The sequence below is a fragment of the Microtus pennsylvanicus genome, chromosome 3 (genome assembly GCF_037038515.1).
Source record: "Microtus pennsylvanicus isolate mMicPen1 chromosome 3, mMicPen1.hap1, whole genome shotgun sequence".
Lineage (NCBI taxonomy): Eukaryota > Metazoa > Chordata > Mammalia > Rodentia > Cricetidae > Microtus > Microtus pennsylvanicus.
In genome coordinates this window covers 78,730,593-78,751,271 of record NC_134581.1, presented here as the reverse complement: position 1 = coordinate 78,751,271, position 20,679 = coordinate 78,730,593, and positions in this window count along the sequence as shown.

Below are 20,679 nucleotides of genomic sequence, written 5' to 3'. Positions count from 1 at the left end.
CTCAAACGGGGCAGGATCCTGGAGGCAGGAGCTGATGCAGAAGCAATGCAGGGTGCTTGTTTCTGGCTTCCTCCCCATGATTTGCTCATTCTGCGTTCTTTACAGAACCAAGGACCACCAGACCAGGGATGATCCCATCCACAATGGACTGGGCCCTCCCCCATCAATCACTAATTAAGAAACTGCCTTCCAGATGGATCTTATGGAGGCATTTTTCTCAATTAAGATTCCCTCCTTTCTGATAACTCTAGCTTATGACAAGTTGGCCTAAGACTAGTCTGGATAAGTGGCATTGGCTTATTGTTGCTGTCTCTATGGTATCTAGGCAGCTGACTTTCATGGCTGCCAGTGAGATAGAGAGGAATGAGATCAAACTGAATCAAACGTCCCATTATCCCTCCCCTCCCAGCCCCTGTCTCTGCTTGTGTGTTTTCCTGATCTATCACTTATTTCCTTCTGCCTTTCAGGGAGTCCTCTCACTGAACCTGGAGCTAGACCAACAGTCAGCAAGCCCCAGAGGTCTTCCGGTCTTCAGGATTCCCAGTAGTGCTGAGGTTACAGGCATGTGTGACCTTGTTTTGGTTTTTCTATGGGTGCTAAGGAATTGAACTCAAGTCCTCTTGTTTGCATAGCAAGCATTTTTACTCACTGAACTATCTCCCCAGCCCTCAGAGATTTCTTGCTTTTGTTCTGTTTGGTTTTAGTACTAGGAATTGAACATAGGCCCTCATGTTTCTAAGGCAGATTTCTACCACTGAGCTAAAGATACAGTCCCAGCTCTTGATTGTTCTTCCCCTTACCTAGATCCAAATGGTTTGCTTAAGAGAGAGAAAATTAAAGTTTCCCTTTGCCTCAAACCTTTGGTTTGTTACCAGAGCTCCGTGGAAGTTGGTTCTGGTTGGTTTTGCCAGTGCCCCTGCTGCCTGTCTGGAGGCGTCTGGAGATCCCCATAGGCCATTCCCCTGATAGCCTACGGTCTTTGGATTTTGTTGTCGTTATTTATTTATTTTTTAAGCTGAACATATATTGTCAGATGTGTTCCAAATATCAAGAGCAGTTTAGATGACTGTTTGCACTGTAGATTAAGCATATTGATGAGGATCTTGCCAAAGCAGAGTATCTTTTTGTGCACTGAGATGGGTAACGGGAGGAGGGGGGGCCTGATTTACATCTGGATGTTATGAGCTAGCTGTTTATCTTGGAGTTGCGTGTAAATGTCAGCTTGGAGAGAGGGAGAGAGGATTGCTTATACATTAGCGAAGCTGAAATAAGCAGCCAGGCTCCTCAAATGCCATTAATAAAACATTGGAGGGTGTTATTTTGAGTTAAGCAGGTCTGCGTGGCTATGCCTAAGATGACTGAGAAATGTTTTCCTTTGAAAACTCAGTTCCTGAAGGGAGGAGTCAAAATCCATTTCTCAATTAAAAAAAAAAACAACAAAAAAAACATTTGTCTTTCTTTCCAATAAAATGTCACAACATGTGCAATAGGACCTCTCCTACACCATGGCCTCTCTTGAAGATGCCCAGCCCTCCAGCAAGTCAGAATGAGAAGGAGTAAGTGAGTCACTGTGTCCTCCTGCTGGGGGATGATTCAAACCAGCACAGGGCAATGGTACCCTCCCACACACTGGCTAGCCCTCAGCTCAGCTTTGCTTCTATGGCATTGCTGTATAAACAAGCCTCATGTGGAACATGACAAGGTCACGTTTGTATTTTGACAGATGTCGCTCATGTTTGGAAGCCATGCATTGGGGTAACGTGTCATCACCAGGAGAGTTAACTACCCATCTGTGGGCCTTGTATGAGGATACTACTCGGCATTCTATCTATAAGGTCCCTTCCTCATCACCCAGCATGCCATGTAGGGAAACTGATATTGTAATACTAGAGAGACTCATGGAATCTATTCTAGCTTAACATCACATGCATGCGCGTTCACACACACACACACACAATACACACAAGTATGTGTCTATGCATACATATGTATATGCATGTTTTTTTCCTAATATCTCACCATTTCTATCTCAGCTCTGGGACCTCTGAAATAGTTAGTGTGGACTGTGGGCTGAGAATGTATATTTCTAACTGTTTTCTGATAAAAAAAAAATGTTGGTCACAGGCGATAGACAGAATGGCTATCGCAACACAAGGGATTTGTTTTAGGTCTATGTTACTCTGCAGGCTCATGAAAATATCAGGTTTTCCCTTAACTCAACTGGAAGGGTGTTTGGAGTCCTACTATGGGTCAAACAAACACTTTGCTGAGTCCAGAAAGTGAAGTTCATGAACTCAGCCACCTGAGGAGGATAATCCAGTAGACAGAAGGTAGGAACAGGCCATTGCCATAAGATGCGATAGGTACCCTAACCATCCTCTCTGTGGGAACTCGGGGTCACTTCCTCAAGGAGATTGATTGGCTCTCTTCAATATTACTAACTTTTATTAGGAAATTTATACGTGTTTGCCTTGTCCAATGTAATCTTTGGGACTATGTTTACATGTTGGAAGCGTATTAACATACATTGCTTCGTGTACATAGGCTTTTTGTGGCAAGAATACTTACATCTCTAACTTTCTTCAGAATCACAGCTCATTGTGACCGACTACCACTGCCATGTGGCACAACCGGCCTCTCAGACTCACTCCTCCTGTCTAAATGCAATTTTAATCATTTATCAACATCTTTCCACACCCTGCTTGCGCCATGTCCATGCGTACAATGAGTTCTCCTGGAAGATAACCTGAAAGGTTCGCTAGGCTTTGTGTGCGGTTATTTTTATATTTCAAAATGATCTTATCTCGGAGTGTAAAGTTCACTTCTGCCTTTTCATATCCCCCACTCCCAAGAACCACAAAAAGTTTCTGGCAGGTCACAAGCGCATGACCTTCTGTACAAGCAAGTGTGAAAAGGGGGATTCTTGTTTGCCATGCTTGAGCAGCCGTAGCAATAGAAGATGTGCCCAGAAATGTTTCACGTCTCTGTTCCTTTTAAGTGTAATTAAAATAACTGGGCTAGTGCGTAGGTTACAATATTTGCTGGGAAGCCACTTGCTGATATGGTTCCTTTGAACGCCTGGATAGCAGTGATTAAAATGCATGAGGGGGTGTTTTCTGGAATGAATCAGTCAAGTTCCATTTTAGATGGCGAGCGCTGAGTGAGAAAAATGAGAGCCACATCACTTCAGTATTACTCGAGACTCTCCGCCTGGTATTTTTCATAAGAGAGGATTTTCACATTCCTCATAAACGTTTGCCGACCTGCTAATATCCACTATTTAAATTACTCTGCATAGCATCTACGCTGATAAATGAGGTGTCAAAAATATAAAAGCCATTTTATATTTCTTTTTCTTTCTTTTTTCTTTTTCTTTCTTTTTTCTCTTTCTTTTTTCTTTCTTTCTTTTTTTTTTTTTTTTTGTTTTTCAAAATAGAACTTCTCTATGTAGACCAGGCTGGCCTTAAACTCAGATCCTCCTGCTTCTGTCCTCTGAGTGTTTGTGTTAAAGGCATGCACCACCACTGCCTGGCAAAAAAATCATTTCTTAACCAGTGCCCTGTGATGCTTGGTTGGCATGGTCTCTCTGACTTCCTTATACCCTTGGCTAATTTTTTTAAAGATATTTATTATGTATACAACGTTCTGCCTCCATGTATGCCTGCACACCAGAGGAGGGCGCCAGATCTCATTACAGATGGTTGTGAGCCACCATGTGGTTGCTGGGAATTGAACTCAGGACCTTTGGAAGAGCAGCCAGTGCTCTTAACCACAGAGTCATCTCTCCAGTCCCATCCTTGGCTAATTTTTAATTGAGATGACAAAGAGAACAGAAGGTGGAAACTTCAGGACCTGGAGGGGAGGGGAGAATGATACTGGCTGGTGTGCCTGGTCTTCTCACTGAACTTTTGGCAGCTGTGTGAGCAGCGGCTCTCTCTATGCTTGGCAGCAGGTGTTGATACGCAACACCATATCAAAGCACTTTTGCAGAGATTGTGATGTGGATTCTGATTTGGAGTGGGCAGGGTATCACAGCTTGGCCCTCAAACCCAAAATCACCCTGTCTGTGAGTGACTCACGGAAGTACAGATTTCTTAAGAATCCCTGCCTCCTTCACAAATTCCACCCACGGGGACGACATCCTCTGTGAGTCAGAGATTGATCTGTCCCTACTGGGAGATGTTCTCTATCATCACCATGGATGAGCGGACTTAAAACCCACTAAGGGAGCAGTGAAGAAACATTAACTTTATTCGTATGACTTTTTAGTTACCAAGGAAACAAATTAAACTTTACTAACAATGAATACTTAGTCAATCCTGATGCTTTCATTCAATTTGTAAATTGGATAGCTGCTACCTATGGCAGGCTAGTCCCCAGTATTCCAAAGAAAAGATGGAAATGTCACAGTGTAGCAGGCTTGACAGTGGTGTTTTCAGTCACTATCTCTTATCATGCTGTCATCTAGACACATTATTTACACTAATTTATGTAAAATTCATGGTTTCTACAGGACCTTGGCTAAAGAAGAGTCTGACAAGGAGATCACAGACAAAATACAAAAACAGCATCACAAGATGCACAACTTAGCAAGAAAATGAAATGAAGCTTCCACGTGAGAAACAACCCTTGTGACATCAGCTGGTCCCTACGGTGACACATTATACATATAGGTCATAGAATTGTGACAAATAAGTGTTCATTTTTTTGTAGTAGAAATTAGAAAACGTAAAACTCCCATCAAATTGTTTAGGATTGAGCCAAAAATCTTTTCAGAGAGACATTTGTAGTGTTAAATACTTACGGTAGGGAAGAGTAGATATCTAATTAGTTTAGCCTGCACTTTGAGAAGTTATAGGAAAAAAAAACAAAAAAATACGTAAAGTTAAGGCTGGAGAGAGGGCTCTTGGCTGAGTGCTTGCTCTTCCTGGGGACTGGAGTTTGCTCCCCAGAACCCTTGTAGGATAACTCACAACAGTCTATAATTCTGTCTCCATGGAATCCAGTTCCCTCTTCTGTCCTCCATGGGCATTATAGTCATATGCACACACCGCCCCACACATACACATGTGATTAAAACTAAAATTTTGCTGGGTGTGGCAGCCTTTAATCCCAGCACTTGGGGGGGGGGCAGTGGCAGGTGGATCTCTAAATTTGAAGCTGGCCTGGTCTAACAAGTGAGCTCCAGGACAGCCAGGGATACAGAGAGAAACACTGTCTCAAAAAACAAAAACAAAAAAAACCAAAAAATAGATAAAAATATATCTTGAAAATACAATAAATAGGTATAATAACTTATAACATTTAAACTTTAACTAAAAGTCCCTGGAAAGGCATAAGATTAAAACTGATTCAAAAATAATTAGAGAATTAGAAGATGTTACAGCTGTAAAAGAAACTGAATCAGTTAAAATATGAGTAAATTAAAATATATTCCCCCCCAAAACTTCCTCTTGCTCTATGTAGGTTTTGAGGGAGAAACTTCAAAAACAAAGAAACGAAGGAAGGAAGGAAGGAAGGAAGGAAGGAAGGAAGGAAGGAAGGAAGGAAAGGAAGGAAGGAAGTTAGTTCTAATCTCTGAATGCAATTATGGGCAAACCAGAAAATATTCTATAACTCACAAGGCAGCAGAATTTTGGTTTAAAATTTCAGCGAGGAATATATGCAGGAAAAAATATAGGGAAATATGAACTAATTATTAGCAATATCACAATGTCAAAAGAGTAATCCTTCGTAAAAGAATTATTGTTGTTAAAAACATAAGTCAGGTAGTGGTGGCACATGCCTTTAACTCCAGCATTTGGGAAGTAGACACAGGCAGATCTCTATGAGTTCGAGGGCAGCTTGGTCTAAAAAGTGAGTTCCAGTGCAGTCAGAGCTGTTACACAGAGAAACCCTATCTCAAAAATAAAATAAAATAAATGTGGTAGTATAAAAAGCAAGCACCTGATCACATTAATCAATTAAGAGATAAACTATATGTTCACTACATGTTGAAAATCATATGAGAAAATTCAGTATTGTCATAATGCAAGTTATTGGAAAAGTAGAGGTGTAGAAGAATAGTCACAAAAAATTCAAAAGCAGAGGTTAGCTTAATGGGGGAAGCAGGAAAGTTTTTACTTGTCAAAATGAACAACCCAAAGCTCCCATTATACACACTGAACAGTGTTCTGGATATCCTAACACAGCCAGGCAAAATAATCGAAAGGTATGTGATGTGGGATTCCCCTCTGTATGCTATGAATATGTTTTATTACCACCGGTTATTAAAGAAGTTGTTTTGGCTTAGCAGAGTAAAGCCAGGCAGGAAATCTGAACAGAGATAGAGAGAGAAAGTAGGCGGAGTCAGGGAGATGCCAGAAGCTTACCTGTAGGCTACAGCCTTATGGAGATACACAGATTAATAGAAATGGGTTAATTTAAGATGTAAGAGTTAGCTAAAAATATGCCTAAGCTATTGGCCAAACAGTATTGGAATCAATATAGTTTCTGTGCTATTATTCAGGGAAATGAACAAGCAGTCTCCGTTTACAGTTATGAACATCAGACTGGGGCCTTGGGCATGGCTGTGGTAGAGGGCTTGCGGTGTGCACAGACCTGAGACAGAAATGAAGATAATAAAGATAGGTAGAGATAGAGATGGATGGGGTGATATGCAGAGAGATACATACAGATAAGTTATTGGAACTCCAGAGATTATCAAAATAGAAACATTCAATATACAAAAGCACCCGTGTTTCAACATCAGCAACAATTAGAAAATATATTAAGAAAGAAATATCATTCCCATTAACAACAAACCTTAAATGCCAGCATTTTGAAAATAAATATTTCCAAAACCTCACGAGCAAAAATGAAGCATATTTGAAAAGAAATTAAAACTCAAAATGGATGCAGATAGTATGTTTGTCATACTGTGTAGTTCTATAAAGGGATCTGTTTGAAAATGAATCTTTGCATATAATGCAATTCTTATAAAAAATTCTCACAATCTTTGGTTGCTTGTTTTGATTTTGGAGAACTTGAGCTGATTTTAACGTCTATACGCAAGAGCAGAGACTTGAGACTAAGACATCTTAACAAAGGGACTAAAACAGAAAGGTGCGCTCTGTAGTGTGTGAGATGCGTTATAAAACTATAGCAATTAAGACCCTGGCTTTAGGGCACAAGTAAATAAATAAGCCAATAGATAAAACAGAGAGTTCAAAAACATCTGTATGTAAAGGGGCACTAAAAATCAACGGAGAAAAGATAGGCTATTGCGTAAGCAGGCTTCGGCTTCTCATGACCTGGTGGTAGGAAAAATTGAATTTTATTTCAATTTCATACAAAACACAATCCTAGTGGATTCATTACGTAAATATTATTTTTTTTGTTAAAAACATTTAGGGGAGCAGAGGCAGGCAGATCTCTGTGAGTTCGAGGCCAGCCTGGTCTACAAGAGTTAGTTCCAGGACAGGCACCAAAGCTACAGAGAAACCCTGTCTCAGAAAAAAAAAAAAGTTTAGGGGAATAGCTTTCCATTCCTGAATTTTGGGTAGGACATGAATTTTTAAAACATATACAGTGAGACACTACTAATTATTGAAGGAGTAAAATTAAGAATTTGAATCTGTTTTTAAAATATATCTCAAGATGGGAGAGTGCATTTCCAGTACACGGAAGTGTAAATACTAGAGTCTGGACTCTAAATGAATTATAAGATTCAATCGGAAGTGACGAGTAACTAGACAGATGAACGGCAGACACAAACATTTGCCAGTAAAAATGGTACAGACGTTTATGCACTGATATAATTCACCTCAGCAGAAATGAAAATTTAAAGATATCTTTTTTCCCATTTCCTTTTTCAAAATGTGTATCCATATGTTCAGGTGTCCATGGAGGCCAGAAGAGGGCACCAGATTCCCCGGAACTGGAGTTACAAGCAGTTGGGAGGCACTGGATGTGCCTGTTGGACCCTGAAATCAGGTTCTCTGCAAGAAAAATACATGCTCTTAACTGCGGAACCATCTCTCTCCAGTCCCCTTTATGTCAAAACCTTGAAATGTAGTCTCAGACTCAACAAACTTGGGGGAAACCAACTTTGCAAACCTAGATGTCGGCAAGGCAACACAGCTGCAGAAAAACTGAAAGAAACTGATAACAAGCAGGGAGAGAGGCTGGGGTGAGTGACAAGGTTTATCCTTCCAGGGCATGGTTCCCCCAAATCACTTCTTCCAGTGAGGCCTGCCTTCTACTTCCCACCATCTCCCTGTAATGAAGCCACTTCCTCAGTCCAAGTGATTTGTCTGTTGGTGAAGTCAGAGCCCTCACGGTTTAACCAGCCCTCAGTGAGGGAATGTACTAACCTTCAACCTACCGGCGGGGACTTAGCTTTTGTCAGGAGAACCTTTTGGAGGGATGTGTGATACCCAGACTCTGATGGGACCTAAATGAATGTCCCGTCTATTGTGATTCTTCAAACCATGTATGTGCTCTTTTATAAATGCACAATACTTCACAACAAAAATATAAATTAACTGTTTATAATTCTGAAAATACTTGGACATTTTTCTTTGATTACTTGCAAATGTGTTTCTCAAAACAGCTTAATAATTAGACACCACATCCCTAAGCTAAAATAGCATAACATTAGAAATCTTAAATTAAAAATTAACATTATTAATTTTTGCTAGTATTTATAAAAAATTTCCAGATATTTCAAGTTTCTCAAAAATAGAGTGTATAGACATTTTCCCTTCTATGCTATTATTATGCAATGATTATTTGAAATTTAACTCTTTAATAATTTTTGTATGTGTCATAGCATATATTTGTAAATTCATGCTGACATTTCATTTGGTGGGATAGCATACGCTAAGACAAAAGTCTGCTTTTACCATCGGCTGACCTTGAATTCATGGCAATCCTCCCAGCTCAGTGTTCCAGGTGCTTGTATAACAAGTATGCCTGGTGAGATTTTATTTTTTTAGTAAAGACTGTTTTTTTAAGATTTATTTATTATTTATACAACATTCTGCCTGCACACCAGAAGAGGGCACCAGAGTTCATCATAGATGGTTGAGAGCCACCATTTGGTTGCTGGGAATTGAACTAAGGACCTCTGGAAAAGCAGTCAGTGCTCTTAACCTCTGAGTCATCTCTCCAGCCCCTAGACATTTTTTTTCTTAAGACGGAATATAACTATATATCCAAGCCCCTCCCCCCTGAAATCATAACTCCCTTGTCTCAGTCTCCTGAGAGCTTATAGGTGAATATCATCCAACCTTACCTACCCCACTACTCAGAAATATCAAAACACTTGCAGGCCATTGGTCAGGACAGGGTTAAACAGCAGTACTCAAGCTGAATGAAGGTGCTTAAGACCCACAGGAGTGCACAGGAGTGCACATCCCACATGCCGCTCTTCAACGTGGTACCCAGGATTATGATGAGTTTGCAGAGGACCCTGAAATGCCCATCTTTTGAATCATACTTCACACAGTTCTGCCATGAGTAGCTCATCTGCCGCAATTTTGTCCTTAACTTAGACCCCAATTAAGACACATCTCTCGAGAGCTACGTACGGTCTAGACTGCACAGATCTGCTTCTTCTGCAATTAGCGTGGAGATGATGCCGTTGACCTGTATGGAAGGGTGCCATAAGGAAGAAACGGCCCTTTGAATTCATGCCAACAATTGGAATGAAGATGTAATGGAGATACAATGCGGGGAAGGGGAGCAGATCCTGGAGCTCCATCTGCGGTGAGGGCAGGGGCAGCGGTGTAGGCAAGGGCAGCGGTGAGGGCAGGGGCAGCGGTGTGGGCAGGGGGCAGCGGTGTGGGCAGGGGGCAGTGGTGTAGGCAGGGGGCAGCGGTGTGGGCAGGGGCAGCGGTGCAGGCAGGGGCAGCGGTGTGGGGGGCAGGGGCAGTGGTGCAGGCAGGGGGCAGCGGTGTGGGCAGGGGCAGCGGTGCAGGCAGGGGGCAGCGGTGTGGGCAGGGGGCAGCGGTGTGGGCAGGGGCCAGCGGTGTGGGCAGGGACAGCGGTGTGGGCAGGGGCAGCGGTGTGGGCAGGGGCAGCGGTACCTTCTCACTGCGACAACACACAAGAGCACTCAGAAGGTAGTGTTTCCCTTCTCTATGCAGGGGACAATTAGGCTGTTCTGCGTGATCCTGAGACTTGAGAGTCTGCCTCTGCCCCCCCGTATTTGATCCTTGTTTTAGATGGCCGTCGTGACTGGCAGAAAGAACCTCCTGTGGATGAGAAGAGACTCAATAGCAAGCCTTACCACATGGTGACACCTATTTTACCCTCCCTACACACTAGTTAATCTAAGCAAAAAAAAAAAATCTTTTTATCCTATGAAAATTGAGTGGCTTTGGGATTGTTTGCTGGAGAGCCTGGCGGTCCATCCTCAGTCCTTGACGTAGGTTTCATCCCACCCACGTCTCTAAAAGGTCTCAGCGGCTCCTTATACTATCCATCCCTTTTCCTCATCTACTGGCAATATTTTAAATGTAAATTTCCTGCGTTTCTGCTACTGCTGTAAAGAACTGTCCGGCTGTTTTGAGAAGGACAGTGGAAGTATGGCCATGAACGAAAGGAGACTTGAGAAGGTGAGTCCGTCAAGTTGGGTCTAGTAAGTTCGGGCACGGCCTCAGCGAATGTGCAGCTCACAATACAGTCCGTCATGTATGCGCCTCTCCCTCTTCCATATTTAAACAGTAATTAGACCTTCCTGTAGTAAATTCTAACAACCCAAGGAGCTCTCCGTGGCTTTTCAGTTGCTCTGGTGTTTGTGTGGTTTTGAGATGGGGGCGGGGGGTCTTGCTATGTAACCTAGGTTGGCTTTGAACACCCGATCCTTCTGTCCCTACGTCCCAAATGCTAAGAGTACAGGCCTGTGTCCCCGACTTTGACTCTTTATGGAGATCTAAGCACATCTGTGTTGCTTTTGCTTCTAAAATGGTGTTTATGGCCCCGTAAAAACACTTGAGGTGAGTCCTTTTAGTTAATTGGAAAAGATTAGTCAAGTATTTTTTGATTGAATTTTCTTTAGGGCTTGTGTGTGTGCATGCTTGTGTGCGCATGGGCCTGAGGGTACGTGTGTGTGTGTGTGTGTGTGTGTGTGTGTGTGTGTGTGTGTGTGTGTGTGCATGCTTGTGTGCGCATGGGCCTGAGGGTACGTGTGTGTGTGTGTGTGTGTGTGTGTGTGTGTGTGTGTGTGAGTGCATGCTTGTGTGCACATGGGCCTGAGGGTACGTGTGCACGCGTGCACGCTTGTGTGCAGAGGCCAAAAGTCAATTGCAGGCTTCATTCTGCAGCCACCATCCACTGTCTTGAGCTAGGGAGTTCCGAATGAGGAGCTTTCTGATTAGTTGGTGCTGATTGGCAGTGAGCTCAAGGGATCTGCCTGTGTCCACCTCTACTTTTCTTGAATTTTTTGTTTTTTTTGTTGTTGTTTGTTTTGCTTTGACTTTCATTTTATTTAATTCTTTGTGTCTTTCACATATACATTTCAGTCCCATTCATTTCTCATCCCTGTGTATCTGCCCTCTGTCCTTACAGTCCCACCCCCATAAAATTTAAGAGGAAGAAAAAAGGGGGGAATCTTGTCATGGAAGCTGTAGTGTGCCATAGTGAGTCATGCAATGAACCCCTTTGTCCATACATCTTTTCTTGCACGTGTTCGTTGCAAAGAGTCGTTGGTCTGATTTGAGGCCCCTGGTTTCTGCTGCACTACGGATGCTGCGTTCTCGCTGGATTCCTCTGGGTTATCCTGTTATTGCCCTGTGTCGTGGAGATCCTGCAGCTTTGGGTCTGCAGGACCAGTACTTTCACATGTTCCAACAGATCACAGATGGGCTGGATGTTGGGATGGTCTGACCCATAACCTTGCTTCTGGGCCTGGGTAGTTGCAAGGTTGGTCAGCCTGCCAGCTCTCCCTTGTCCTCACCACCAGGGGGAGCTCTCCTGCATTCCCCTGGCTGTTTCACCCCTTGTAGTGATGAGCAGGGGGCAGGCCAGTTCTCCTGCTTTCAAGTCCTCAGGGTGGGATCTCCCACACCTACACCTTCAGGGCCGCTCTACTGTGCTGCCCAGGTAAGGTGCCGGGGCCACTCTCCTGAGTGCTGCAGCAGATGGGGGTCAGGGCTAATCCTCAGAGTCAGCTCTCTCGTCTGCCTCAGGCATTGATGGGCAAGGGAAGGGGGATGGGGAATTTGGGGTGGGAAGATGACACCTCTCCCCCAGCCATGCCCCCACATGACAGGTGAGTAATGGGAACAGTTCCTCCATGCTCACAATATGTGTAGCTCGTCCACACTTGTGCCAAAGGGGATGGCTGTACTGTGCTGCCCATGCAAGGTGCAGGACCTGCTCTCCCGAGTGGCAGCTAGTGGCAGTCACGTTTTAGAAAACAAACTTGGGTCCTAATGTTTGCCAAGCCCTGGTTGTTTTTTCCTGCTCTGAGTCAGTTGTTTGTGGGGAAAGCCATCTTAGAACAACTTTGTATGAATCAATCTTTTTCAAAGAAACTCCGGGTTTGCTTTTGTTTTGCCACACTAGCTGAGAACATTTTCATCTTACATTTCTACCTGCTGCTACCATTTAGCAAGAAGATCTAAGTGCATTAATAATGGGTCGGAAATGAGTGTGTTTACATAATTTTTAATAAATGCAATCTGCTCATTTTCTTTTCATTAATGCATTACTGTTCTTAGGAGCTTTTAATTTCTCCTGCCTTTTAGGAAAGCCTACACGCTGGATGATTTTCCTGCTTAAATGGCACTTCGGCATTCAGAAACACCAGTAAGCTCTGGGAAACTATTCCCACAAGAGGCTTCTGGGAAAAAGCTTTTCCAGTAAGTGGATCAGTGTTTTTAAGATGCTAATAACCGTGCTGATTTGGTCCCTCCTAGGGTTGTAGTTAAAATTAATTGAAAAACAACAACAGAACGCTCCTACACTTCACACAGAGACCAAATAGTGTCAGGAAACGGTGAACAAGCGAAGCCGATCTCGCGGTAATTAATGGCTCCCTTTCGGTGACGTTGGAAACTAGTGGCTTAGCAAAAGAAAATATTTCCCTCATATTTTAGAGTAATTTATATTGTCAAGAGGAAAATAAGAGTTAGATTGTCATTTTTAAGGATTGATTTTCCTTTGGCTTACATGTATGTCTGTGCTCGTGTATTGACAGAGGCAGTTGAGGGCAGTGCCTGCTGAGGCTAGGGAGGGGCATCAGAGTCTCTGGAGCTGGAGTTACAGTTCTGAGTCACCTAGTGTGGATGCTCTGGGAACTAAACTCAGGCCCTCTGCAAGACCGAGAACACTCGTGAGCACTGGCCCGTCTCTCCAGCCTTCTTGCTAGCAGAGGAATAGTTCTTTGCTGGTTAATCTTTTGCACAGCTGCTCTACAGCAAGACCTAAAGCTGTTGAGCTAGCAACACAGAGTTTCCTTAAACTACTGCACAATCAGTGAACACAGAGAGCCATGTTATGTGACTTAGAGTTGTCCTTTGACTTGATACTTTGGGCAGCTCATCCTTTATCTGTAGGTTGTACAGCTTCTCAAAAAGGCTAAATACCTGGCCTGTGACCCATGGTGCTCAGTATGATTAACCTCTTCGCCCTGCTTCAAATCTCCACCAACCCTGGGAGGAGTCACATCACCCCTTTGAGTTTTGCTGGGCTCTTTCTGGTCATCCTTTGGTCTCCTTATTTAATTTCTTCCTCGAATTCTTAAAACTCTCTCGGTGTGTGCACATGCAAGTGAACCCATGCATGATGTGTAGGGACACACATGTGCCAGAATGCATGTGTGGAGGTCAGAAGAAAGTCTGTGACGTCAGTTCTCTATTTCCATTTCTATGTGGGCTCCTGAGATCCAACTCAGGTCATGAGGATCTCACAGCAAGCCCTTTACCCACTAAACCATCTTGCAGGAGACTAATTTCTACTTTTTGTTCCACTCATCTTTGGTCTCTATTCCCCGACCTCTCCTAATTCTGTCTAGAGTCTAAAATATTATCAGAATCTACATGGCTGCTGTCTACAGCTGGTCTGCTGAGCTCCTGCCATGTGTCTTGCTGCCTACTTGACACCTCTTCTTGGATCTCTTAGAGACATCTCACGCTCAACACCTACAAAACTCAATTCCTGATTTCCTTTCTCAAACTACAGATTTCTCCCAGCTCAGTAGACGCTGTCAGCACACTTCCATCTGTATAGGTCAGATATTCCTTGCTACCTCTGTCCTTGCATCAAACCCCAAATATGACCCAGTCCCACAGCCTCTGGCTCCCAAACGTAGTTCAGAGCCGTCTGTTTCTCCCCACGCCTATGTCCCAGTGCTGAAGGCAGAGTCTGTGGATGCACCAAGCCCCTCTTGCATAGTATTTGCATATAACCCATTCACATTATCCTAAATATCTTTATTAACTCGCCTCTGGGTTACTTACAAAATATATTGTGATGCAATGATATGCAAATAATTGTGATATTAAGCTATTTAAGCAATATTTAAAAAGAAAGAAGTATTACCACAATTAAGAACAGTGTAGGGCAGGGTGACCGTACACACGCTTACATGTGGAGGTCAGAGGACACCTTTTAGAAATCAGGTTTCTCAATCTATTGTGAATTCCAGGAATATTGAGCTTAGGCCATCAGGATTTCATGGCAAGCACTTTGGTCCAGTAAACCATTTCACTGATCCTGGCATAAAAACAAACAGTAAGTGATTTTCTTACTTACTAAGTTTTCTAGTGGCTACCTGCCTATTTGTCCCCTAAATAAATTCAGACTACTTCTCATGGCTGATGAGGTCATGCCTACCCTTCTACCCCTAAAGCACACCAACCTAAAACATTTTATCCACACTGGCCAAGACACAGCTCCCCTGCTCTGTTCTGTCTGAAGCCCTCTCCTGACTCCTCCGTCTTCATGCTGTCTACTTCCTCCTCCCTTCCAGGACAAGGTGTGGGAATCAGTTTTCTCCTTCCACCAAGTTGGTCCGAGGGATGGAACTCGGGTCATCAGACATTACGCCTTACCAGCTGTGCCATCTTGCTGGCCCTAAGTTAGTGTCGTTTTTTTTTTAAATTTATTTATTTATTAAGGATTTCTGCCTCCTCCCCGCCACCGCCTCCCATTTCCCTCCCCCTCCCCCAATCAAGTCCCTCTCCCTCATCAGCTCGAAGAGCAATCAGGGTTCCCTGCCCTGTGGGAAGTCCAAGGACCACCTACCTCCATCCAGGTTTAGTAAGGTGAGCATCCAAATTGCCTAGGCTCCCCCAAAGCCAGTGCGTGCAGTAGGATCAAAAACCCATTGCCATTGTTCTTGAGTTCTCAGTAGTTCTCATTGTCTGCTATGTTCAGCAAGTCTGGTTTTACCTTCATCAGGCGATGAAAGGAGACAGAGACAGAGACCCACATTGGAGCACCGAACAGAAATCTCAAGGTCCAAATCAGGAGCAGAAGGAGAGGGAGCACGAGCAAGGAACTCAGGATCGCGAGGGGTACACCCACACACTGAGACAATGGGGATGTTCTATCGGGAATTCACCAAAGCATGGGTTAGTGTCGTTTTTGATCTTCACATTTAGCTCCTGAATTCCCACCTTGCTCTAAAGCACAGCCTCTTTTTGATGCGGGAATTAGACCAGCCTATGTAATCTTCTAAGTGGCTTTTAAAGAGAAGTTGGCTTCTGTCGTTCTCTGATTCTGCCTAAACAACAACACAAGGATAAGACACGGGCTCTTATAATGGGCATTTCTTTCCTCCCCTTCTTCCTCGATTCTCTTCCTCTGCCTCGGAGGCGTTTGTTAGCCAGGGTGTACTACATGTTCTAGTATTCTATCTCTTGTGCTTTAACGCAAGCCCGGGATCTCATTTTTCTTTGAGATCAGTTCAAAAGAACTGTGTTTCTTTTATAAAACATAACCAAATCTCAGGGCCTCTTTTCTCTTCCAGGGCTACAGGACTTCTCCAAAAAGCAGACAGACCAGTGGCTGGAGACCAGCGACCTCAACAGTCAGTTCCTGGTGCTATGAACCGTGGGGGAGGGGAAGAACTTTTACCAAATATTTATATGGTTTGGAAAGGGAAAGCTTAAGACCAAATAATAAAAATTATAAGGTTGGTAAAATGAAGTTTTTTCCATTGCCATTCATCCCGAGGCCTCAAACTTCATGCACAAACCCCATCTAAAGAAATAAAATAGAACCTGCCTCAAGCAAATGTCCAAGAAATAGTTTTACAACATCTTAGGGGGAAATTAAGAGTTTCCTAGAGGAACAACCAATCCAACTCCTGTGGATTAGCTTTAATATTTATTGCCTGGCTGTTCGGGGTACTCCATTAATTTTTTTGTTATAAAATCTTGTGTTTACTTGAAAGGAATAGTATCAAGATACTTTTTTCTTTCCTTTCCATCAGTTTAGCAGCCACAAGGGATATTTCGTTAAATTCAACTTTCTTACCCAGGGAACACTTGTCTAGAAATTTCCTTTCTCAGGTCTCAATTGCAGTAGGATTTGGGTTTGTTTGTTTGTTTTTTCCATTGAATTAAGACTAAGAGGCATTGCTCTTATAATGTCCTCACATATCTCAGGGTTAAGGTAATTTTATTTACCTTTGTGTTGGCTAATTTTTTTTTTTTTTTTTGGATTTTCGAGACAGGGTTTCTCTGTAGCTTTGGTTCCTGTCCTGGAACTAGCTCTTCTAGACCAGGCTGGCCTCAAACTCACAGAGATCCACCTGCCTCTGCCTCCCAAGTGCTTGTGTTGGCTAATCTTATGTCAACTTGTCTGAAGGGAGAGGACCTCCATTGAGAAAGTACCTCCATTAGACCCATCTGTAGGGCATTTTCTTAATTAGTGATTGATGTGGGAGGGCCGAGCCTATTGTGGGTAGTGCCACCCCTGGGCTGGTGGTCAAGGATTCTACAAGAAAACAGGCTGAGCAATCCAGGGGAAGCAAGTCAGTAAGCAGCTCCTCTCCATGGCTTCTGCATCAGCTCCTGCCTCCAGATTCCTGCCCCATTTGAGTTCCTGTCCTGACTTTTTTTGATGATAAACAGCAAACAAACCCTTGTCTCTTTCATTTGGTGTTTTGTTGCAGCAATAGAAACCCTAACTAAGACAGTCTTTTGGTACAACCTGCCTAGGTGTTCTAGAAGAAATGACCTCATCTTCTCTCAGCCTCTCTGGAAAGAGATGAGACTTTGGCAGCATCTGGTCAGCCAAGCTCCTTAAGGGTCCCATGAATAGCGGGGACCAGTGTGGGACTCACTTGAGCCTCTGGCCCCTTTGTAATCTCTCTGCCACTCCTAGCTGTGTTTTGTCCATGACTGAGCAGAATCTTCTCGTCATGCCTTCCAAAAATGAAAGAACTCCGCAGCTTACATTTTCCCGGCCCCCATGCATTTGCTTTCTTCTGGTGAGAGGAACAACTCAGAATAGAATTGGCATAAATAATGTAGGAACCAGTGAGCAAGCTTCCTTCCCCCTCCCAGGTCTTTACACAGTGCTCAGTGGCCCAAGTTTGTGTTTTAAGAAAGGACGTATTTTTAATAAGAGACCTAAAGATGAAGAAGATTGTGTTGTTGTCTTATGTGCGTGTATACGTTTAGGGGGGGGGTTGTATATCTGCCTCTACTCTTCTCTGCCTTATTCCTTTAAGATGAGTCTCCCGCGGAACCTGGAGCTAGGCTGGTTAGTGTTCAGTAAAGCTCAGCAATGCCCCTGACCCTCGCTTCCACAGCACCAGCGTTCTAGGCCCAGGCAACCATGCCTGACTTTCTGTCTGGGTGCTGGGGATTTGAACTCAAGTCCTCAGGCTTGAGCAGCAATCTCTCTCGCCCACTGAGTTCTGTAGTAATAAGGAGCGGTGGTGGGGCTGCGTCCCCAACACCCCAGCCGCCTGCTCGGCTAGCTTTTGCCCCGAAATAACAACACACAAACTGTATTCATTTAAACACTGCTTGGCCCTTTAGCTTTTGCCCTTACTGGCTAATTCTGATATACTGATCAACCCATCTCTAATAATCTGTGAGCACCGGTCTTACAGGGAAAGATTCAGCATGTCTGACCTGGCGGCTTGCTTCAACGTGTGCCTCTGCCCGGGAGCCGGGCATGGCATCTCTTCTCTGAGGCGTCGCTCCGGAGAGGAGAGCTGTGGAGTCTGAGCTCACTTCCTCTTCCTCCCGGCATTCTGTTCTGTTTACTCCACCTACCTATGTCCTAACCAATAAAATGGGCCAAAGCAGTTCCTTTATTAGCCAATGACCTTCCTCCATCAGAGTTCTCTCTCCAGCAGCCCCCATTGTCATTTTTGTGGTGCTGTCATATCAGAATGCCAGTTCTTGGTAACTCTGATTAGCATGCATATTTTACTATAAAATTTTCAAATCACTAGTCTTTAAGTCCTATCATTTCGTTCTCCCTACAAAATATGGGAAGCCCTCAAAATATGGTTGAGCTAGAACACCTTCATCCTGAGCCAGCTGTGAAGTTATTGGTTCCCTTGGTTTTGATGAGTCCTGGTGCCTCTTTGGGGGGTCCAGGGAGGATGGTAAATTTTGTTGAATACGTGTGCTTAAATTATAATGGTGGAATTACAGTAAAGTTTTTATGGTGGTGGTGATCTGGTGTCATAAAAAGGAAACATTTAGACTTGTATGGTAGAGACTCATTTCCCTGTGATTTAGGCAGCTCTTGCTTTGGGGACAATTTGCCCACTCAGAATATCTTTAAACTAGTGATCATCACCAGGTAAATGTTCAGCGTGGACCAAGGGAGTGTTGAAGGTATAAGTGATAAGTTTTCTTTCCCTCTATTAATTTAGCTTTCTGAATAAAAGTGAAGGTAGTCCTCTACAAAGTGACCAGGCTTAACTACAGTTAGAGCATGCTAGCCTGTGGGAGACAAGCCTTAAAATCTAACCTCCACGTAGGCCAAGATTCTGCTTATCCTGAATTAATAGGGTACTACCACTCATCTATCTTGGACGTTTAAAGTCAGCATTTAGAGCCTGAAACTTTTTTGTAACAGGCCAACGTGTGTGTGTGTGTGTGTGTGTGTGTGTGTGTGTGTGTGTGTGTGTGTGTGTGTTATTCACGGTTGTTTTCTCTCATTTTGTGCTGTGAATATTCCGATAGGACACCCAGGTGCATTCACAGGAGACAGTGAATCCTTTCCCCCTTGTCGAATCGGTTTGCCAAACTGCTTTCTGATCATGACTCTTCACGCAGCAGACTCCCTGCTCAGCGTGGATGCAAATAGCCCTTAACAGCACGTGGCAAGCGTCATTGCAAAGATTCATGGAAAATGTGAAAGAACACACACACTTATGACCCCACATACTTGGGAGGCTGGACACCACAGGTCCATGTAGGACCTAAAACACATTGAGGACCAGAATGAATACTGAATCATAAATGTTTATGAAAATTATGGTTTGGATGTGAAATGTCCCTCTCCATCCCCCTCCCCCCTCGTGTATTTAATCGCTTGGTCTCTAGTTAGTGGCACTGACCGGAGAGGTGGTGGAACCTTGGGGACTGGGCCTAGCTAGTGTAAGCTAGTTGCTGTCAGGCCTTGAAGTGGGTGTCTGTTTCTGGTTCCAGCCACAGCTCTCTACTCTCCCGTCAGCCACAAAGTAAATAAGCTAAAGAATAAGATATAGCGGTCGCAGACTGTGCCACATCATTCCATCCCTGCCACGGTGGATGGCAGCCCTGAAAACTCTGAACCAAAATATATCTTTCCTTCCTTAAGTTCTTGTGTCAAGCACTCTGTAGAGACAATGGGGAAACAAGCCATTACAGTAGATAAGAGTAGTAGCCCTGTCTTTTCTACCTTGGGCTAACATATAACCTAGAAGCAAAATTATATATAAAGACAGACTTTAAAAAATTTTTTAATAATTTTGAGTAGATTTAACGCAAAGATTTGCAAATCTTGAGAAACTAAACATGTTACTGTCTTTAATAGGATGTTTTTATTCCAGTTAAAATGGGACTACATAGTTGGATTCTTTTGTACCCTGAAGTATTGCATAAGGAAATTTAAGAATTAAGAGGAGGAAGCCTCATAGATTCCTGGTTATTAAAATATTATTCCCATTCAAATATCTCTCATTAGGAATTGACTGTTATAGAAAAAGTGTGCATGAAAAACCCATATATATACACACACATGCATACATATATACATATATATAACATACATACGTGGGATTTTCATGTATATTTATTCTCTAATGTATATATGAGAGTGGGCTCATGTTTTCCCCTAGTACTTGATACTATATGTGTTTTAACTTCAACTTAGCACCTCTGTAAGGTCTCCTCCAACGTGCAGCGTGATTCAAAGCCAAACAATATTAAATACAGCGGGAACGCATTCGTTATGGAGGGCACTGCATTTGCATAACATATTGCAATTTCATCTAATGGGAAAGCATCTTAGCTCCCCAAATATTTCACAATGGATATTTTATGCTAACAAACAAAACAGCAGCTAACCTAGAGGCTATGTGCAAACAGCACGCACACAAAATGTACAGTGAATATTATTCCTCCACTTGTTCCCTCAGCAAACAGAATTTGATTGCCGGGTTCTTCCTGGAATGATGAATCTTTTGTGTTTTATTTCTATCTATAGACACTGAGATCTGTCCCTCTGCCA